The sequence below is a fragment of the Balaenoptera physalus genome, assembly GCF_965194825.1.
Source record: "Balaenoptera physalus genome assembly, chromosome: 3".
Classification (NCBI taxonomy): domain Eukaryota; kingdom Metazoa; phylum Chordata; class Mammalia; order Artiodactyla; family Balaenopteridae; genus Balaenoptera; species Balaenoptera physalus.
Genome location: NC_138890.1, coordinates 14,197,827 through 14,218,231, shown reverse-complemented (window position 1 = coordinate 14,218,231; position 20,405 = coordinate 14,197,827). Strand labels below are relative to the sequence as shown.

At 38.1% G+C, this 20,405-nt stretch overlaps 1 long non-coding RNA gene and 1 pseudogene across 2 annotated transcripts in view; both read right to left on the bottom strand.

Moving 5' to 3' along the window:
• Nucleotides 1-20,405, bottom strand: part of LOC309658807 — a 122,836-nt gene that overhangs the window by 62,859 nt on the left and 39,572 nt on the right. The window lies entirely within an intron of this gene.
• LOC309658755 (heterogeneous nuclear ribonucleoproteins A2/B1 pseudogene) lies at nucleotides 11,106-14,167 on the bottom strand (annotated as a pseudogene). Its single transcript has one exon. The product of its transcript is annotated as a heterogeneous nuclear ribonucleoproteins A2/B1 pseudogene (transcript).

Sequence of the window (20,405 nt, the reverse complement as noted above, 5' to 3'; positions counted from 1 at the left end):
TTTACAGACATCTTTACTTGGGACAATATGATGCTCGACATAGAATTCTGGTTTGATATGATACTTTTTGCACTTTAAAAATGGTATAGATACCAAGGGGGAAAGGGTAAGGGTGGGATGAATTGGGAGATTGGAATTGACATATATACACTACTATGTATAAAATAGATAACTAATGAGAACCTACCGTATAGCACAGGGAACTCTACTCAGTGCTCTGTGGTGACATAAATGGGAAGGAAATCCAAAAAAGAGGGGATATATATATATATACCTATGGGCTGATTCACACTGTTGTACAGCAGAAACTGACACAACAGTGTAAAGCAACTGTACTCCAATAAAAAAAAAAATCACAAAAAATTGGTGCTCTGTTGGTATCTATCTTATTTGGTTTCAATATCAATGTCACCAATTAACCTTTTTCTTGCTCGTTTGTCTTCTGTATTCTCTACAAATCTATTAGGTTACCTTTGGCTTGTAGATCATAGAATAGTTCTGTTTCCTCTGTATATGCTTTTCTTAGGGAATGTTGAGTTACTCCAACTGTGGGTGGATGACTTTCATCAATTTGAAAAATGCTTGTGTATTTTCACTTGTGATATTGTAACCGAAAGTGGGGTCCAGATGCTTGCCACTCAAAAGCCATTAAAGAGTCAAGGTTGGTGGAAAGGAAAGTTTGCTTTATTTTGGATGTCAGCAACTGGGGGGGGGGGGGAGGGCAGACTCCTGTCCAAAGGCTGACCCCCTGCCCCCGACAATCAGGGAACAAGAGATTTTATAGACAGAGAGAGGGGGCTACATGCAGAAAAGCAGTCAGCTCTGACAGTTGTCTTGAAATTGGTCATGCAGTGGTCATCTTAATTGTTTGAAGTACAGTTCGTCTTTATTTCCAGAGTTGGTTTGTTCCCATTTCCTTGAGGCCAGTTCTCAGAATTGTGGCAGCTTATGTCATGGCTACAGTCTGGTCATCATGTAGTTAACTTCTTCCACCTGGTAGGGGTTTCAGTATCTAGCTCACAGGATATGGCTCAGAATATTATCTATAGCCCTTGAGAAGGAATTAAAGGTCCTTTACTATGCTTAATGACTAAACTATTTTTATTTAGTCTTGTTGGACTGCTTTCCTTTGTTTCTGCAGCATTTTCTCACTTCTCTGATTAAACTTATTCTTTGGCTAAACTTTTTCCACAGACAAAAGTCAGGCTGACGACATGGTGGTGGGGGGAAGGACCATAAGGTCCTGTTCCATTTCAATATCAATTCCTCCCCACATTTACTCTTCTCCCCTTTTAATGATATCTCTCTTCCATTTTAACTCTGTGTTGAGTTGTTTATTATTCTTCACTCTCAGCTTCTGTTAGGCTATTTGCTCTGTCTTGCTGTTGAGTAATCCAGCTAAACTGTTTAGAATCACTATCTTCTTAATTACCTAAATTCTTAGTTTCAGTTCTAAGACAAACACAATACAAAACTTTAATTTTGTTAAAAAGGAGCAGTTTCACAATGAGGAGAAAATTCTTTCCTTTTGATACAATAACACTCAAACAGAGAGGGGAAATTATAACTTGGATCAGATTAAGATATTTTAGGATTCAGTATTCATCAAAATTCGTCAGAAGGACAGAGGGAATGGAAAACTTGTGTGGGAGAAGAGATTCGCATTGCATACCTTGGTAAAGTACATCAAGCTAAATTATGTAAATATTCAATACAAATACTGTCAAATGAAACAATATACTGAAAAAACACTAGAAAAATGGGGCAAACTAGAATAGGCACTGTGTAAGAAAGGATAAATACTCTGTGTGAATACTCTCTTACAAGTATAAATCTTGTGAAATCTTGATACAGATCAAGTATAATGAATCAAATTTAACTTTTGTATTGACATGTGCTATAAATCATAAGGCATCATATTTCAAGGCTCAGAAAGAAGAAAAGGATATAATGAAACGAAGCTGGGCCTTATGAGGCCCTCCCTGGTACAAATCCTTTCTGTGTCCCCTGTTTCTTGTTTATAGGAAATAGGTTTCATTCAGTCTCCTTGAACTTCCCTGAGTTCCAAAGGGCACATTCAAAAAGTAGCTTATGAGGGAAGGGAGGGAATGAAAGGAAGAGCATTCAAGAAACAATAGTGCAGCCTTGGGGCAGGGTGCCTCCTGAAGGAATATACATAACAATATTGTTGAGTTCTTCTGCAGGAACTAAAGACCCCACCCAGGTGGAGGATGGTAACTTCAGCCTGAGCACAAGATTCCCATAACAGCGCACTGTTAACCACCAACCAACCAGAAAAAGTCACAAACCCTGCAGCCCTAGATTGGAATTGACATATATACACTAATATGTATAAAATGGATAACTAATAAGAACCTGCTGTATAAAAAAATAAATAAAATAAAATTCAAATTTTACCTATAAAAACTTCTCCCTGAAAACCATGTGGGAATTCAGGGTTTTTGAACATGAGCTACGCATTCTTCCTTGCTTGGTCCTGCAGTAAGACTTCCTCTGTTCCAAACTCTGGCGTTTCAGTTTGTTTGACCTGACTGTGCTTCAGGCACATGAACTTATGTTCGGTAACAGTAACATATCTTGTTCTGTTCTGGACTACATTTTGAAATGACAATAACTCGATTTCTTTGGTTAAATATAGATGTTATAGAAACAAGGGTCCCCTGTGTAGGTTTACTTTCCTTAATGTGTGTTCTCCAAATTTTAAAATTCCATAGGTCACATTGTTCTCTTTCTATTAGTGTTAGCTAGATAAAGGCATGGATGACAGCTAATTTTTTGTGTCAACTTGATTGAGCTGTGGGATATCCAGATTGCTGGTTAAGCATTGTTTCTGGTTGTGTAATTAAGGGTGTTTCTAGAAAAGATTAGCATTTGATTCCACAGACTGAGTAAGGAGATTCACTTTCACCAATGTGGTTGGGTGTTATGCGATTTGCTCAGGGCCCAAATGAAACAAAAGGTGAAGGAAGGATGAATGCATTCTCTCTTCCTGAGCTGGGACATCCATCTTTTCCTCCCTTTGGACTTCAGAACCCCTGGTTCTCAGGCATTCAGACTTGGAATCAAATATACTACTGGCTTTTCTGGTTCTCCAGTTTGGAGATGGTAGTTTCTGGGACTTCTCCATCTAATAAGCCTATGAGCCAATGCTTACAAAAATATTCAGATATATATGAAACATTATGGTGAACAGATCAGATTTATGTTTTAAATGGATCATTGTGACTAGACTCTCATAACTGAATTAGTGGAGAAAGGATTAGGAATCTTAACCTGTCATTGCTAATTTACTAGAGGAGGTCACTCAAAAGATGACATCTTACATAAGTATAGTTAGTGGATGGATTTTAAATATATCAGGAAGTAAAGTTTTAGTGTTTGAATAATTTATTCTGTAAATTGGTCTGGATTTGGTGCTGGACAATGACCTTCTGCTTTCTGTCTTTGTCTCACGTCAGCTTTGTAATGTCCCAGAATCCCTTTCTCAATGTGTGATGCCTGTACCAACTGCATCAACATCACCTGGGAACCTCTTAGAAATGAAAATTCTCCATTCCCACCCTAGATCGACTTGGATTGACGTCTAGAAATCTGAGATTTTAAAACCCTCTAGATGATTGTGATGCACTCTAAATTTGAGACACATTTCTCCAGGGAGACAAAAGGGATAGAATATCCAAATGAGCTGAGACATTCGCCATGGATGGTGGTCTTTGTCCTCCATTTTATTCAAATTTCGCATTTTAATTTTAAAAAGAAAGCTCCAAACAAATGCTGGAGAGGGTGTGGAGAAAAGGGAACCCTCCTGCACTGTTGGTGGGAATGTAAATTGATACTATGGAGAACAGTATGGAGGTTCCTTTAAAAACTAAAAATAGAACTACCATACGACCCAGCAATCCCACTACTGGGCATATACCCTGAGAAAACCATAATTCAAAAAGAGTCATGTACCACAATGTTCATTGCAGCTCTATTTACAATAGCCAGACATGGAAGCAACCTAAGTGCCCATGGACAGATGAATGGATAAAGGAGATGTGGCACATATATACAATGGAATATTAGTCAGCCATAAATTGGCTGGGACCTCTGATTCCCCCCAGAGAGCCAAAACAGGTCACTTCCCAAAGTCCTATGGTCACTTTCAAAGGCACTGTAGAGATCATAACCAAAGGACAGGTTGGGGAGTAGGTGGGGGTTCTTGTTGATCTCCTCAGTGGCCAGAGAGAGAAAGGCCAGAACATATTGGTAGTTCTTGAAGAACCGCCTAAACAGAGGGGAGAGTATTAGGCAGAATGGTTTAGTAATTCAGGGGTGAATCCTAAGCCAAGTTATGGGAAAAGAAAGGTTTTAAACTCAGGTTTCCCATTCAGGGATTCTCCTGTCTTGTCATATGGAGATGGTGTGAATACTGTTCTGAGGGCTCTGGAAGACACTGGCAAGGCTCTCTTATTCTAAGGAGGCAAATTGTGGCTGATCCACCTAGAGAGGGTTATAGGGCACTGTGAGTGGGGTGAGGTCATATTTAGCTGGATGATAGAGCTGTCAACGGGACAGATTTTCATGAGCTCTTTAAAGGTGAGGTGCACCAAGATAGCAAGATAAGCGACCTCCCTGGTGGTCCAGTGGTTAAGACTCTGTGCTTCCAGTGCAGGGGGTGCTGGTCCGATCCCTGGTTAAGGAACATGCTGAGCTGCATGGACAAAAACTTTTTTTAAAAAGATAGCAAGATAATTCTCCTCTAGGTATGTGAATAAGGAGTGCACAACCATCTCATAAACCATTTTTCAAAGATTTATTTGAGTCTCAAATGTCATAGTCTTTTTCTTAGGACTGAAAGCCAAGATGCAAGCATTCCCCCTTCACCATACTTGGATTACTTTAAATAGTACCTGACTTAACCATTCCTAAAAATTTTGGAGAATTACTTTCTGACACCATATTCACCTGAGGCATTTCAAGGGATTTTCACTCTTATTTTCTATTCTAATTAGTCAGCTCTTATGAAGCCAATTTTGTTAAATTATATTTTCCTTAAAAATATACTCTTCATCCATTATTATAGTTTATATTCATGGATTTCAGCAAAATCTTTTCATATTTTTTCTTCTGTAATTTATCATTTTATATGTGACTTTTATATTTCCTTAATTCCATTTAATAAATATTTATTTGATATTTAAAATAGCTCTTACATTTCTGTATTTCCTAAAGAATTAATGTTTGCTTTTTTTCTTTAATCTTTGTCTTCTTTCCTTGGAATTGTATTGGTGTTTTTCTAACTGTGTGAATTTCAAGGTTAATATAAGCACATTTAAAATCAACACTTATTTGTTAATAAATATAATAAACTCAATATTTTCGTGTAAACAGTGCTTTGGCTGTTTTCCTGTGTTTCTTTTTTTTTATTTAATTTATTTTATTTATTTATTTTTGGCTGCGTTGGATCTTTGTTGCTGTGTGCAGGCTTTCTCTAGTTGCGGTGAGCGGGGGCTACTCCTCGTTGCAGTGTGCGGGCTTCTCATTGCGGTGGCTTCTTTTGTTGCAGAGCACGGGCTCTAGGCACATGGGCTTCAGGAGTTGTGGCTCATGGCTTCTGGAGCACAGGCTCAGTAGTTGTGGTGCATGGGCTTAGTTGCTCCGCGGCATGTGGGATCTTCCCCGACCAGGGCTCGAAGCTGTGTCCCCAGCATTGGCAGGCGGGTTCTTAAGCACTGCGCCACGAGTGAAGCCCTTTCCTGTGTTTCTTACATGTTTCCAATGTTGGCATTTTCTAGATAACATGCAATTTTATTTTGGGTGAACTGTTTATCCAAATATTGTGAGATATTTTAAAAACAGTTCCCAAGTAGTGGCTTAATATTTCTAATTTTTAAAAATGTCATTACATTCTGCTCTAATAATTTTATGGTTTCTTTTTTTTTACTTTAGAATTTGAGTATTTTTCTGTTTTCAAAACGAATGGTCAGTTTTTCCCTCTCCATTAACTTTTGAAAGAAAACTGTATATATATCAAATAGCTCCTCCACACTGACGGTGTTCTTTAGAGATCTCTTCTTGTTTTGTTTTTATTTTTATTTTTTATTTATTTTATTTTTTTATTTTTTATGTTGTGTTTATTTTGTTTTTTTTTTTATTTTAGAGATCTCTTCTTAATTTCAAGTATTTGAGCTGTCATAAACTGGGAAAAGTGAGTTCGCTATTTTTTTTACTTTTAAGATTTACCTTATATCTTACTTTTATCCTTATGAAAGGATTTTTTTTTGATATTTGCTGTTGACGTATAACACTTGAGTCAGCTTTAAATTCGATGTCTTTAATTATCTCTTCCTTTAATTTTAACCTCTGAGATGATAAGCTCATCATCACAAACAAACGGGTAGAAAACCTGAAGAGATCATAAACATCAACAAAGTTAGATTTGTAACTTAATTTTAAACATAGCACACAAAGCCCCCGATATAGGTTGCTTAAGTCATCTCTCTGTAAATTTTAGGAAGCTTCAGGGTACATATAAAGTGCAAGTCATAACATTTGTGCCAGAAAATAAAACAGAGGAATCCTCCAACCAACTCTCTTAAGGCTGAGGAACCAGCACACAGAGTTGGATATTGAGAAATCAATTTCTGTCCCAGCCCATGGACAAATCTAAACGTAATTATTCTACACACAATTTTACCTAATAAAATCCAGCAAGGCGTTATAAAAGACAAAAAAAAAAAATTGTATGACATAGGACAATGTGTCACAGCACCCAAAGTTTGGAAGAAAGGAAAATCTATGACTTCTCCCAAACGTTTCTTCTAGAGATCAGACCAGTTCTTTGAAAAGTCTTCCAGAAAAGGAAGAAGATGTAACACTTTCAGAGTCATTCTGCACTACTTGCATTACCATAATAACAAAACAAGACAAGGATATTAGAAGAAAAAAATACTGCAGATGAATTAATCATAACTTATTTATTGTTACATAAAATTAATGAGAACAGCTACCTAAATATTCCATGTTTATAATAATGACATTTGTAGACATTAACTAATAATGCAAATGTACATTTACTTATATTAAACTATGTTCATGATAAATTGTTATGTCTGAGAAGCAGTTCACAGAATGAAGTTGACAGTATATGCCCACAGAGTAACCCACACAGCTTAAGAAAACATTAGAGCTTGACGATTACATGATGCCTGCAGCTCCTCAGCCCAGAAAGGAGATGTCCATGTATTTCTCTGGCTGCAGTACAGAAGGTAGGCTGCAAAGTTTGGCCTCCAGCCTTGTGACATTACTAAAGACTCTCACCACTCCCACCACAGTGACCTCATGGACAAAACAGGTTCTCTCTTTCCTAACACAGTGCCTGAGATCAGAGAGGTGCCTTCACCGGCTGATGGTCACTTCCTGCCACCCTAGCCTTGGTAGAGGGCAAAAAATCAGTAGCTTCCACCAAACCAGAGAATGCACATATCTGAAATAATTTTCATAAAACATTCCACGTTATGTTTTGGTAAAAGATACAGAAGCAAGCCGAGAGGAAAGGAAATATGAAATGAGACAGCTGGAAGGGACAAAGATTGGGCAGGCAGAGATCCTCGCACAGATGAGAGAAAAGGTCAGCAACCCTCCACTGCAGCAGCGCCTGCTCAAATGATTAGTGTTAAGGCATTCCAAAAGGAACCAATAAGGAAACAAGCACATAGGTTCTAAACGTCTCCTCACTCTTCTGAAGACATGGGCATGTTGAGAAATGTTGCAGAAGCACTGCTTACTCTCTAAACCAACAAAGCACGAACAGAACACAGGATGCCTGATGTAAACCCATTTGTTAAGCATCAATACTGTAACTCAACCAGAGATATGCATGCCACACAATTAGATAAAGTCCAGATTTTAATACAGTGTTCATTTTTCCTGGAGAAGTTAATGATATGGATAAATATGAAGGGCTTTAGCTTCTTCTAAAATATTATCTACTTTTCTTCTTTTGGCTTCTAGGATATTGGGCTAAATACCTCATTCTTTTTTTTTTTTTTTTTTTTTTTTAATACCTCATTCTTGATGGGACTAAATGAATGATATTTAGAGGAACTTACTTTTTAAGGTGGTGAATCCAAGCCATGTAGGGTCTCTCCAGGGGGACACATTTCAACAATCTCTTTGTCAGCAGTGAGCTTCAGGCTGAGCCATTTTCTCCTACGAGTGCCCTCAGGCCAAGGGGATCAGTGACTCAAAGGGATTGTGTGCTTCAGTCTAAGGGCCCTGGCAGTAGGAGGGGCAGGGGTTCGGCAGTCTTACTAATTCTAAGTCTTCCAAGAACTGATCTTGGGTATCCTGCTGATGGAGTGGACAGGAAAGATGCATAATTCTGTCCTCTGTCTTAAGAAAAGTGAGGAGAGGAGCTTCCCTGGTGGCGCAGTGGTTGAGAATCTGCCTGCCAATGCAGGGGACACGGGTTCGAGCCCTGGTCTGGGAAGATCCCACATGCCGCGGAGCAACTAGGCCCGTGTGCCACAACTACTGAGCCTGCGCGTCTGGAGCCTGTGCTCCGCAACAAGAGAGGCCGCGATAGTGAGAGGCCCGCGCACCACGATGAAGAGTGGCCCCCGCTTGCCGCAAGTAGAGAAAGCCCTCGCACAGAAACGAAGACCCAACACAGCCATAAATAAATTAATTAATTAATTTTAAAAAAAAGTAAAGGAAAATAATTAGCATAGTTAAAAAAAAAAAAAGAAAAGTGAGGAGAAAAAAATTTTAAGGTAGTACAGAGACAAAGAAAGGATAGAATATTCAGAATCCCACTGGTCTACATTTCTGCCATTTCTGTGTGCACCTTAGATCATTTTCAGGGGGATGAAACACACACACACATATGCAAACAAGAACTTACAAACTGGGTGACAGTTGTTTTGGCCTTCTCAGGAAGGAGAGCTGGAATTCGTCTGCTTCCTGATTCATGAAATAAAGGGGAAAAACCCACTCACTACCAGATTCCCATCTCTGTAGACACTTGGCTTCTAGTATAGCAAACAGTCCTCAAAATCCACTGTGCATGCACTGTGTAAAGGCTGCAGGAATAGGAAAAGCCAAATCAGAGAGAATGACATGGCACAACAGAGAGACAAAACCCTGTGTCTAAGCTGAGCTGAGGAGAAGATGGATCAGGGGCGAGTCTACAGGCTCTGCTTTAAGAAAGGAAAATTTCCCCTCGTGTACACCACAGCCTATGCCCACTACCACTCTGTCTCTAGCCTGTGGAAACTGCAGGGCATGTGCCAGGCTGGTGTGCCAGACAAGGGCACAGTCAGAATCATAAAGTAGGTATTTATAAGGGAGTCACAGTGCAGAGACCTCACCCTCAGTGTCACTGTGATGGGAGCAGCCTGGCTTCCCCTTCTTTTCACTGCTTCATATCAGTCCCAACAAGGACCTCTGGGAATGCTCCTGTCCTGGGGCTCTGCACCTGTCCCCCTCCATCTTGGAGAAAAACAATGAGAAAAACATGTTTTTTCCCCTTGCCTCTATGATTTCAACATGAGTGTGACCACAAGACTTCATGGATGGGGAGGGAGTGGAGAGGGAGGTGTGGAGGAGACAAGCCCATCCTGACCCTGAGAGCTCTGTCATCCTGTGTCCATGATTGATGTCCCTGCAAGGAGCTCCTGGTGGTTGTGTCAGACACACCAAAGGGGAACTTTGTGCACGCTTGGTGAGAATGTCAATTGGTGCAGCCATTTTGAAAAACAGTATGAAAGTGTGTCAAAAAATTAAAAATAGAACCACAGTAGGAACCAGCAATTCCACTTCTGGGTATATATCTGAATAAAATAAAGCCACTGTCCCAAATAATCGTCTACACTCACATGATCATTGCAGCATCACTTCCAACAGTCAAGACATGAGAAAATGACCTAAATATCTATCAAAAGCTGAGTATATCAAGAAAAAGTGATTTCATGGGATTTCCCTGGTGGTCCAGTGGTAAAGAATCCGCCTTACAATGCAGGGGACGCAGGTTCGATCCCTGGTCAGGGAACTAAGATCCCACACGCCACAGGGCAACTAAGCCCATGCACCACAACTACCGAGCTCGCATGGCTCAACTAGACAGCCTGCGTGCCACAAACTACAGAGCCCACGTGCTCTGGAACCCATGCACCACAACTATGGAGCCCACGCGCCCTGGAGCCTGTGCGCCACAACTAGAGAGAGAAAACCCGCACGCCACAACTAGAGACAAGCCCGTGTGCCACAACTAGAGAGAGAAAATCCACACGCCACAGAGAGAAGCCCGCACGCTGAAACAAGATCCTGTGTGCCTCAATGAAGATCCCACATGCCGCAACTAAGACCCAATGCAGCCTAAAATAAATAAATAATAAATAAACCTTTTAAAAAAGTGATTTCATATTTTATACATATGTAAATGTCTGTGTATATATACACACACATATTTTATATACAGATACAGACACATATATATATATATATACACATGCAATGGTATACTATTCAGCCATAAAGAAATCCTCCATTTGAAACAACATGGACGGCAGTTCTGATAAGTGAAATAAATCAAAGACAAATATTGTATGATCGTATTTATTTGTGAAATCCAAAAACAAAATAAACTCATGAAAAAAAAATCATGCATCGTGCTCATGGTTCCCAGAAGCAGAGAACTGGTGGGAGGAAATACAGAATGGAGGCTGTCAAAAGGTACAAACTTCTATTTATAAGATAAATAAATACAAAACAGGTAATGTTCAACAAAAACTCATATACCGGGCTTCCCTGGTGGCGCAGTGGTTGAGAATCTGCCTGCCAATGCAGGGCACACGGGTTCGAGCCCTGGTCTGGGAAGATCCCACATGCCGCGGAGCAACTAGGCCCGTGAGCCACAACTACTGAGCCTGCGCGTCTGGAGCCTGTGCTCCCCAACAAGAGAGGCCTCGATAGTGAGAGGCCCACGCATCGCGATGAAGAGTGGCCCCCGCTTGCCACAACTAGAGGAAGCCCTCGCACAGAAACGAAGACCCACCACAGCCATAAATAAATAAATTTATTTTAAAAAAAAAAACAAAAACTCATATACCACAAGAGCAAATAATCAAACTATAATATGGACTAAGGAACTGAATAAACATTTATCCAAAAAAGATATACAAATGACCAATAGGTTATTATGACAAGTTACTCAACATTACAAAAGATGTAAGGTACAGGATGACCAAAATTAGCACAGCTGTAGGGTGTATATCAAAGTTGTTAAGGCAGTAAATCCTACAAATATTCATTGCAAGAAGAAAAACTTTCTTCTGGTAATCATTTCATAATGTGTGTAAGTCATATCACTACCCTGCAAACTCTGATATCGTAAAACAAGAAAAATATTTAAAAGGTAAAAACTAAAAGTGCAAAATTATCAAAGAGGACAAACTACTACTGTTTTACCTTTAGAATTATTTTATTAAATCTTAAAGGTGCAACAGTTTCTTAACTCTGAACATGAACTAATTTTCTTTAGAAGAATGATGTTATGTCTCATTACACCATGATTCTAGCTAATAGTTTTTCAAAATTTTGAGAAAAGTCTTGAAAAAGGATTCAAATATCATCCAAAACTTTGAAATTTAACATTATCAAAGAGGGGATGCTTCCACATTCTTACAGAGACCGCTGGAGAGACAATTCAAAAGCTAAGAAACAGTCTCAAAAGCATTTTTTCATACAGTCTTTCCTCCACAGGAAGGTATTGTTCTTACATAATCGAGTCTACTCACACAATGGCTCTCGGTACCTGCTCTGGTGTCTTCTGCCATATCACTGCATATTTATGCATGACTGAGATAAGAGTTTCCTGAACGCTGTTATTTCGATAACCTAAAGCTCTTCTGTTACCTCTGGGCTCTCAACGTCTCCTATTTATACAGTCAAGCCCACGGCAAATAGAAGCTCAGAATTGGCTGGTCACTGCATAACGCCCACGTCTTCCACCGCCTCCTGGACCATAGTTTCCTCCACCGTCTGATCCTCCCACGTTCCTGCTACCACTCAGTTTTCCAGTCTTCAGTAAGTCGTATTTAGAAGGTTTCTGCTTATAATTTCCCAAATCATTGTAATTACGACTTCCATAATTTCTTCCTCCATAGCTGTCAAAACCACCTCCGGAGCCCCCATCCAGATCGCCATATCGAGATCCTCTACCACCGTATCCTCCTTGTCCTCCTCCATAACCAGGGCCAACCCCCAAATTGCCACCTGCAGATCCTCCTCCACACCCATGATAGCCATCCCCAAATGTATGTCCTCTTCCATATCCATCAGATCTTCCTCCAAGTTTCCTTCCTCGTCTTGGTCCTGCTCCAACATTTCCACCACCACCAGGAGGGTCTCCAAAACCGACGTTGCCTCCTCTTCCACCTCTAGAACTTTGGACTCCCTGCATTTTAGGTCGAGACAAGGCCTTTCTTACTTCTGCATGATGACCATTGATGCTATGGTCTTTCTGCAACACAAGCTTATCCACGGGATCATGGTCATTAAAAGTAACAAATCCAAAGCCTCTTTTCTTTCCAGACTCCCTATCGGTAATTATCTCAATGGCATCGATTTTTCCATATTTCTCAAAGTAACCTCTAAGATGATGCTCCTGAATATCTTCTTCAATTCCACCAACAAACAACTTCTTCATGGTGACAAGAGCCCCTGGCTTTCCATAGTCCTCTCTTGGGACAGCACGTTTGGGCGCAACAGTTTTCCCATCAATGGAATGAGGTCTGGCAGCCATGGCAACATCCATCTCAGCCATGGATGAAAACGTGACAAAACCAAATCTTCCTGGTTTTTGGCTGGCAGGATCCCTTATTAACACACAGTCTGTAAGGTTTCCCCGTTGCTTGTAGTAGTTCCTCAGACTTTCTTCCGTGGTTTCAGAGTTTAAGCCACCAATAAAGAGTTTACAGAATTGTTCCTTTTCTTTCTTATTCCTCTCCAAAGCAACAGATGTCGAAGTTTTCTTCATCGCAGGCTTACTCGCTTGAGCCATTTTCCCGAAGCTGAGGGGGATGAGGGAGATCTCCGGAGACTAACATGAACCGGAGGGTCCCTGCCCCGCGGTGAGAACCGAACCTCCGCTGCTCCAGCAACAACACCTGTAGGAGTACCTCCACCGGGGACCTGGTGATGTGCTACTGCTCTGGAGCCGCTGCCGCCCTTGAACCAATCTTGAGCAACTTTCAGTTTTTCTGCACAACATCATTTTGAACCGAGTGACCTTTCCTGATCCAGTAATCAAACTTCTTATTACATTTCCTCTACATTGATTTTTTTTTCTGAACTTTTAATTTTCTCTGCATTGTTATCTCTTTTTGATACAGTTTTCCTCACTAAATTGGATATTCAATGAAGAGATCACTAATGTGGACTTTAAAGTTTTACACCAAAATACTTACCTATTGCTTTGCCCTTACAATGAGTTCAGATATCTTTTTTGAAAGAAACTATTCAGACTACAAAAAGGATTTTTCTAAATTTTACAAATAAATTCACTTAACTACAATCATGTAATGATATAATCTCTTTTGTGGTAGACTGCAATCAATTGTCATTAGGATTCCAAATCCTTTCTCTGTCTAATCCATAAGACTCTATAATCAAAATAATATCTTTAAAATTTACATTTAATCAGTACACCTTTCCTCTTAAGTCTCTTATCTGTCCTCAAAGATATTTTTTAAAGGGAAAATCAGTTCATTCCTTTTCTTCTACCATAATTATTAATACTATCCTTTTCATTACTCAAGATATCCCAGTTTTCAGGGAAAATTACTTGATCCTCCTAATGATAGAGCACCTAATATACGCGAAGTTGTGTCCAAAAACCCAGGGTTCAGAATTTCACTTAACAAAGTCATTGCCCCAGTTTATTTGGATCTTGGTGAGAGGAGAGGGGTAATATACTAATGAATGTCTAATCTAGTGTTAGGTATAAGAAGTGTTGTGGTAAATAGTAAGGTCCACATTGAGACAGAGAATGAGGGAAATATGGGGGAAGTGAAATAAGGGATAAAGGGAGGAAGAAATTAAATAAAATTACTGATGATGAAGAGCTTAGGGAAAACCTAACTGAGGACATATATGAGAAGAAAACTTAATTTTTAAAAAAAGAAAGAAAGAAAAAAAGATCAAGCACAGTGTGGCTAAAGAATTTTTCAGAGAACAACAGAGCAGAGACAAATATACTTCCACTTCCTAGTGATGTCAATATATTTTTTTAAATCTCTCCTGTTATTCCAAGAAAGCTTCAAATACAAAAATATACAAAACCTTGAGTATTTTGTAATATTAATACTTAGGATATAACTTTCAATAACAACTTCTTTTAAGAGCTAACTTAAATAGATTTTACCAAAAAAAAAAAAAAAAACAAAAAAAAAAAACAAATGAACATTCTTGCCTCAATACAGATGCCACACTCACCAGAACAGGTTGATTTGTGAAAGAGGTCAATGCTGGTTCCCCCGGTTCCAAGAGCTGTCCTGTGACCCACTCCTGAGATGCAGACAGCCTGTGGCTCGCAGACAAAAGCAATGACTTCTGCCTCTGATTCCCCTTTTATAGAGCGAATGGGTAATCCAGTCCGTGGGTAATTCAGAGACACACCCTATCTCATATCAAAGGGATTTGAGAGATTCCTCAATCTTTATACACTAATGCAAAAATATGGGGTTATTAACACTGTCAGAAAGTATCCAAGGTGAAAAAATGTAATACATCTGTGTATGGGGTGGTATTTGCAGTTTCTATCAACGTGTTAACATTTCCTTTTCTCCCACTATGGACACAGTCAACAAAAATAGGAATGGAAATTCTATATATAAAGCTTTCCAGAAACGGATGTTTTAATAGCAAAAAAAAAAAAGAGAGAGACTGTTTAAATGTTTATCAATAATAGAATATCCACAATGTTTGTTGACAAGTCTGTAATGTCTATATCACACAGCCATTCTAAAAAACAAAAATTAATGTTTTGTGCATTTACCTTTCAACTAATTCCTGGTAAATTTGACATGAATTCAACTACCTTACTCTTTCCTTGCCCTTTGACCTAAATAGTCTCTTCATTCCCTTTACTTCATTGACTAGGGTTTAACTCTTTTATTAATCCATTTTTTCTCTTGAAACTTGTTAGTCGAAATTATATACACATCATTGTGTAGTTATATTAGTGATTAAATGATGAATCCTTCCCTTAATAATCTAATACAGATAATTACTTTTAGCACATTTCCCAAATGCTAGTACCTTAGAACACTTTCAATACCATTTTAACTTTCCTGCATTTCTATTACTGTTGTCTTGCATTTTAATGCCACAAGTATTTTAATGTCCATGAGATGTATCTAGAATTGCTTTATAAAACAACATTTATTCATATTTATTTCTAAATGAGCCTTTCCTTTCCTCTTCATTTCTTCCTGCATTCCTGGTTTTCAGTCTGGGATTATTTTCCTGTGGACTTAATAACTCACTCTAGTATTTTGTCTAATGCAATGCTGCTAACAATGAAATGTTTCATTTTACATTTTTTAAGACATCTTTATTTGGGGCAATATTGATGCTGGGTATAGAATTCTGGTTTGTCAGGAGTTTTTTCGGCACTTCAAAAATGGTGCCCTGTGGATATCAAATTTTTATTTATGTTTAGACATCACCAGTTAGCCTTTTTTGTGCTTATTTGGTCTCTGTATTCTCTCAAATCTTTTACATTAATGTTGGTTTTTAGACCATAGTGTAGCATATCAATTCTTTTGTATTTACTTGACTCAGGGAATGTTGAGTTAGTTGCATCCGTGGGTTGATGTCTTTCATCAGTTTGAAGCACACTCATGTATTTTCACCTCTGATATCTGTTCCTCCCCCACTTTCTCTCTATTCCCCTTTTAATCACATCCCACTTCTCTTTTAGCTCTGTTCTTAGTTTTCCTATATTGCTCATTCTTGGCTTTTGCTGGCATATTTGCTCTTGAACTATCTTGAAGTTTAGTAATCTGGTCTATTGCTGGAATCAATACCTTCTTAATTACTAAATTCTTAATTTTAGTTCTAACAAAAACACTATACCCAGCTTTAAGTTTTGAAAAGGATAAGTTTTGTAATGAGGAGAAAATATATTCCCTTTAATACAATAAAACTCAAATACATAGGGGAAAATTGTAACTTAGATCATATTAAGATATATTAGGAATCAGTATTTATCAAAATTCACAAGAAGGACATAGGGGGTGGAAACCCTGTGTGTGGGGAGAGATAAGCATTACATACAGCTGGTAATATACATGAAGTCAAATAACATAAATACAGTAGTTCTGTCAAATGAAACACACGACTGAAAACCCCCTGGAAAAATAGGTCAAACTCTATAATAAGTACTCCATAAAAGAGGATAAACTAATACTCTGTGTGAATGTTCTCTTGCAACTGTAAATCATATGAAATCTCCATAGAGATCAAATAAAACTGGGTCAAATTTAACTTTTAAATTGACATGTGCTGTAAGCGTAAAACACTATATTTCAAGGCTCAGAAAGAAGAAAGGGATATAACATATCTTGTTCTTCGTTCTGATGTGGACTACATTTTGAAATGTTAATATATCAGTTTTTTTGGTTAAATATAAATGTTATAAAAACTAGTTTCCTCTGCTTATGTTTATATTCTTTAATGTGGGTTCTATAAAATTTTAAACTACGTAGGTCACTTTGTTATGTTTCTATTGGTGTTGGCTGGATAAAGCCGTGTGTGATGGTCAGTATTTTGTGACTGTGCTAAGGGATACCCAGTTAGGTAATTAAGCATTATTTTGGGTGTGTTCTTGAGGGTTTTCTGGAAGAGGTTAGCATTTGATTGGGTAGACTGAGTAAACAGATCCACCCTGTCCAATATGAATATGTTTCACCCAGTTTTCTGAGGGCCCAAATGGAACAAAAAAGGTGAAGGAAGGGCGAATCCATTCACTCTTCCTTAGCTGGGACATCCATCTTTTCCTGACCTGGGAAATCAGATTTCCTAGTTCTCATGACTTCAGACTTAGACTCAATTATACCACCAGCTTTTCTGGTTCTCCAGCTTGGAGATGGCAGTTTCTGGGACTTCTCCACCTCATAACCCCGTGACCCAATTCATGTAATAAATTACCAGATATATAAAAAAACTTTTGTTGAACTGATCAATTTTATATTTTAAACAGATGATTGAGACTAGAATCTTATAATTGGATTAGGTGGAGAAAGAATTTGGAATCTTAAGCTCTATTTGCCAACTTACTGTAGTGTATCACTGAAAAGATGACATCTTTGCATAAATATAGGTAGCAGATGGATTTTTAAATCTTTGAGAAAGTAAATTTTAGTCTTTGAATAATTTATTACATAAATCTGTCTGGATTTGACCAGACACTGGATGATGACATTTATCTTTCTGTCCTTGTCTCACATCCACTTCATAATGTCCCAAAATCCTGGTCTCAACGTGTGGTGCCTGTTGTACTTCAACATCACCTGGGAATCTCTTAGAAATGAAAATTCTCCATTCCCACCCCAGACCTATTTGAGTTGAGGTCCAGTAACCTGAGGTTTAAAAACCCTCTAGACGATTGTGATGCACTCTATACTTTGAGACACATTTCTCCAGGGAGAGAAGAAGGGCAGAATATCCAAATGAGCTAAGAACATTCTCCATGGATGGCAGACTTTGTTCCCATTTTGCTCAAATTTCACATTTTATGTTATTTTTAGAAAGCTCAAAAAAAAAATGCCCCAACTTCACAGAGGATACAAAAGACCATGAAACTGAGGCAAAGCAGAAGAACATGGTTTGAGTTCTAGACACCTAGTAAGGCTGATGAGCTGCAGATTCCAGAGGTCAGTTAATGGAATAATTTCCCAGACCAAATTTTGTAGCTTTGATTTTGGAACCTTAACAATGGTCATACTCCAAGGAGGAGTGTTTTCCACTTGGAGAACCTTGACAGGAATCTCATTGCCTTCACTGCCACACTAGATCCAGAGTCAAGGAAATTCATTGACCTGGCTCACAGCATAGAACACAAAATAAATATGTTTACTCAATAAATGTTTACTCAGTAAACATGTGATAAGTGAATAATTGGTGGCTTCTTAATTCACAGAAGCCAGACAGAGAGGTAGCTTTACTAGGTCAGGAAAGCAAAGAATTCCTTTATATTTGCAATGTTTCATTTTTTTAGTATTGTAACGTGAACAGTTAGTATAATATTTTATTAAAATTGCATTCTGAAAATTTTTCAAAAACCTCCAAATCTGAAAGTATAGAAAACTAACTTCTGTGAACCCACCACTTCCTTCAAATATTGTCGACTAATCAACAGTCTGGCCTTGTTTATCCTTACATCCACTTCCCAATAATTAACAAGCTGCTTATTGCTGAGAGCACATCAGCAATATTTCACTGAAATATTTCAGTTTCTCTTCCAGATGAGAACTTTTGGAACACAAGCACAACATTATTGCACACAAAAATAAAAATAAGTTGTTTCCATAATCAATCATCTAGTCAGTATACAGAGGTTCTAGTTTTTCAACGTTGTTTCTTGAGTTTACATTTTATCAACATTTGAGTCAGGATTTTATTAAAACCCATATCTTGCAATTGGCTGATCTGTTTCTGAAGTTATTTTTAATGTCTGTAGTTCATAATTCTTGGAGTACATCTGGGATATCTGTGTGGGTGTGCACCAATGTGTGAATTATTAATTGAAGGAATCAAGGTGTCTTGCAAAGTTTACTGTAGTTTGGGTTTTGGTCCTTGCCACCCATTTACCTTTTTCCTCTGCCATTCACCATCTCATGAAAGTCATTGTTGAAATTAGAGGCTCATGTTCAGTTTGGGGGTTTTAGCTATATACACTCATATGTGGTGTTACAGCCATTCATCAGAAGACAATACAATGTCTTCATTGCAGTTTTTAAATTTTAGGAATTTCTGACAGTTTTACACATTTCCTAGTTCCTTGCTGTTCACAAACTGAAACATTCAAAATATATTATCCTATCTCCCTTTTTTATGTAGAATCACTATGTTCTTTTTAATTTATTTTATTGAAGTACAGTTGATTTACAATATTGTGTTAATTCCTGCTGTACAGCAAAGTGGTTCAGTTATACATATATATATATATATTCTTTTTCATATTCTTTTCCTTATGGTTTATTACAGGATATTGAATATATTCAATAGTTCCCTGTGTTATACAGTAGGACCTTATTGTTTATCCATTCTCTGTATGATAGTTTGCAGCTGCTAATCTGCAACTCCCAATCTATCCCTCCCCCACCCCCACTTCCCCTCGGCAACCACAAGTCTGCAAGTCTGTTCTCTATGTCTGTGAGTCTGTTTCCATTTCCCAGATAAGTTCATTTGTGTCATATTTTAGATTCCACATATAAGTGATATCATATGGTATTTGTCTTTCTCTTTCTGACTGACTTCGCTTAGTATGATAATCTCTAGGTCCATCCATGTTGCTGCAAATGGCATTATTTCATTCCTTTTTATGGCTGAGGAGTATTCCATTGTATATATGTACCACATCTTCTTTATCCATTTGTCTGTGAATGGACATTTAGATTACTTCCATGTCTTGGCTATTGTGAATAGTGCTGCTATGATCACTGGGGTACATGTGTCTTTTTGAATTATAGTTTTGTCCAGATATATGCCCAGGAGTGGGATTGCTGGCTGGAATCATTATATTACTTATGCCTTCAAACTTCCATATTGGAAGCACATTAATTGCATAATACATACCCATAAAAATGGCCACAGTGAAAATTGCTGACGATACTAAAGGCTGTTTAAGCCATGGAGCAACTGGAGCTCTCATCCATTGCTGGTGGGAGTGCAAAATAGTACAATCACTTGAGATATTGGTACAGTATTTTCTTTTATACTATTATATCACACAACAATTGATGCAACTTTCCCACTCAAGATAGTTGCTTTGCAGGAATAAAAACTTACATTCATGAAACCTGCAGGTAGAAATGCTTCTTAGAAGCTCAATTTATAATTGCCAAAACCTGGATGGTACTCCAACATCCTTCACTGCATGAATGGATAATCAACAGGACCCATTACTACAGTGGGATACCCCTCAAAAATACATGCAACGTGGTTTTCTTTAAATCTAATTTCAATTTTAACAAGTGTAAATTTACTGTATGTATTGGAAAAATTATAACATGTAAACAATAATAATATTGGATTGGCAAAAATGTTCATTCTGTTTTTTCCATAAGATGGCTCTAGTAGCACTTGGTTGTCTTTAACTTCATTCGATACAG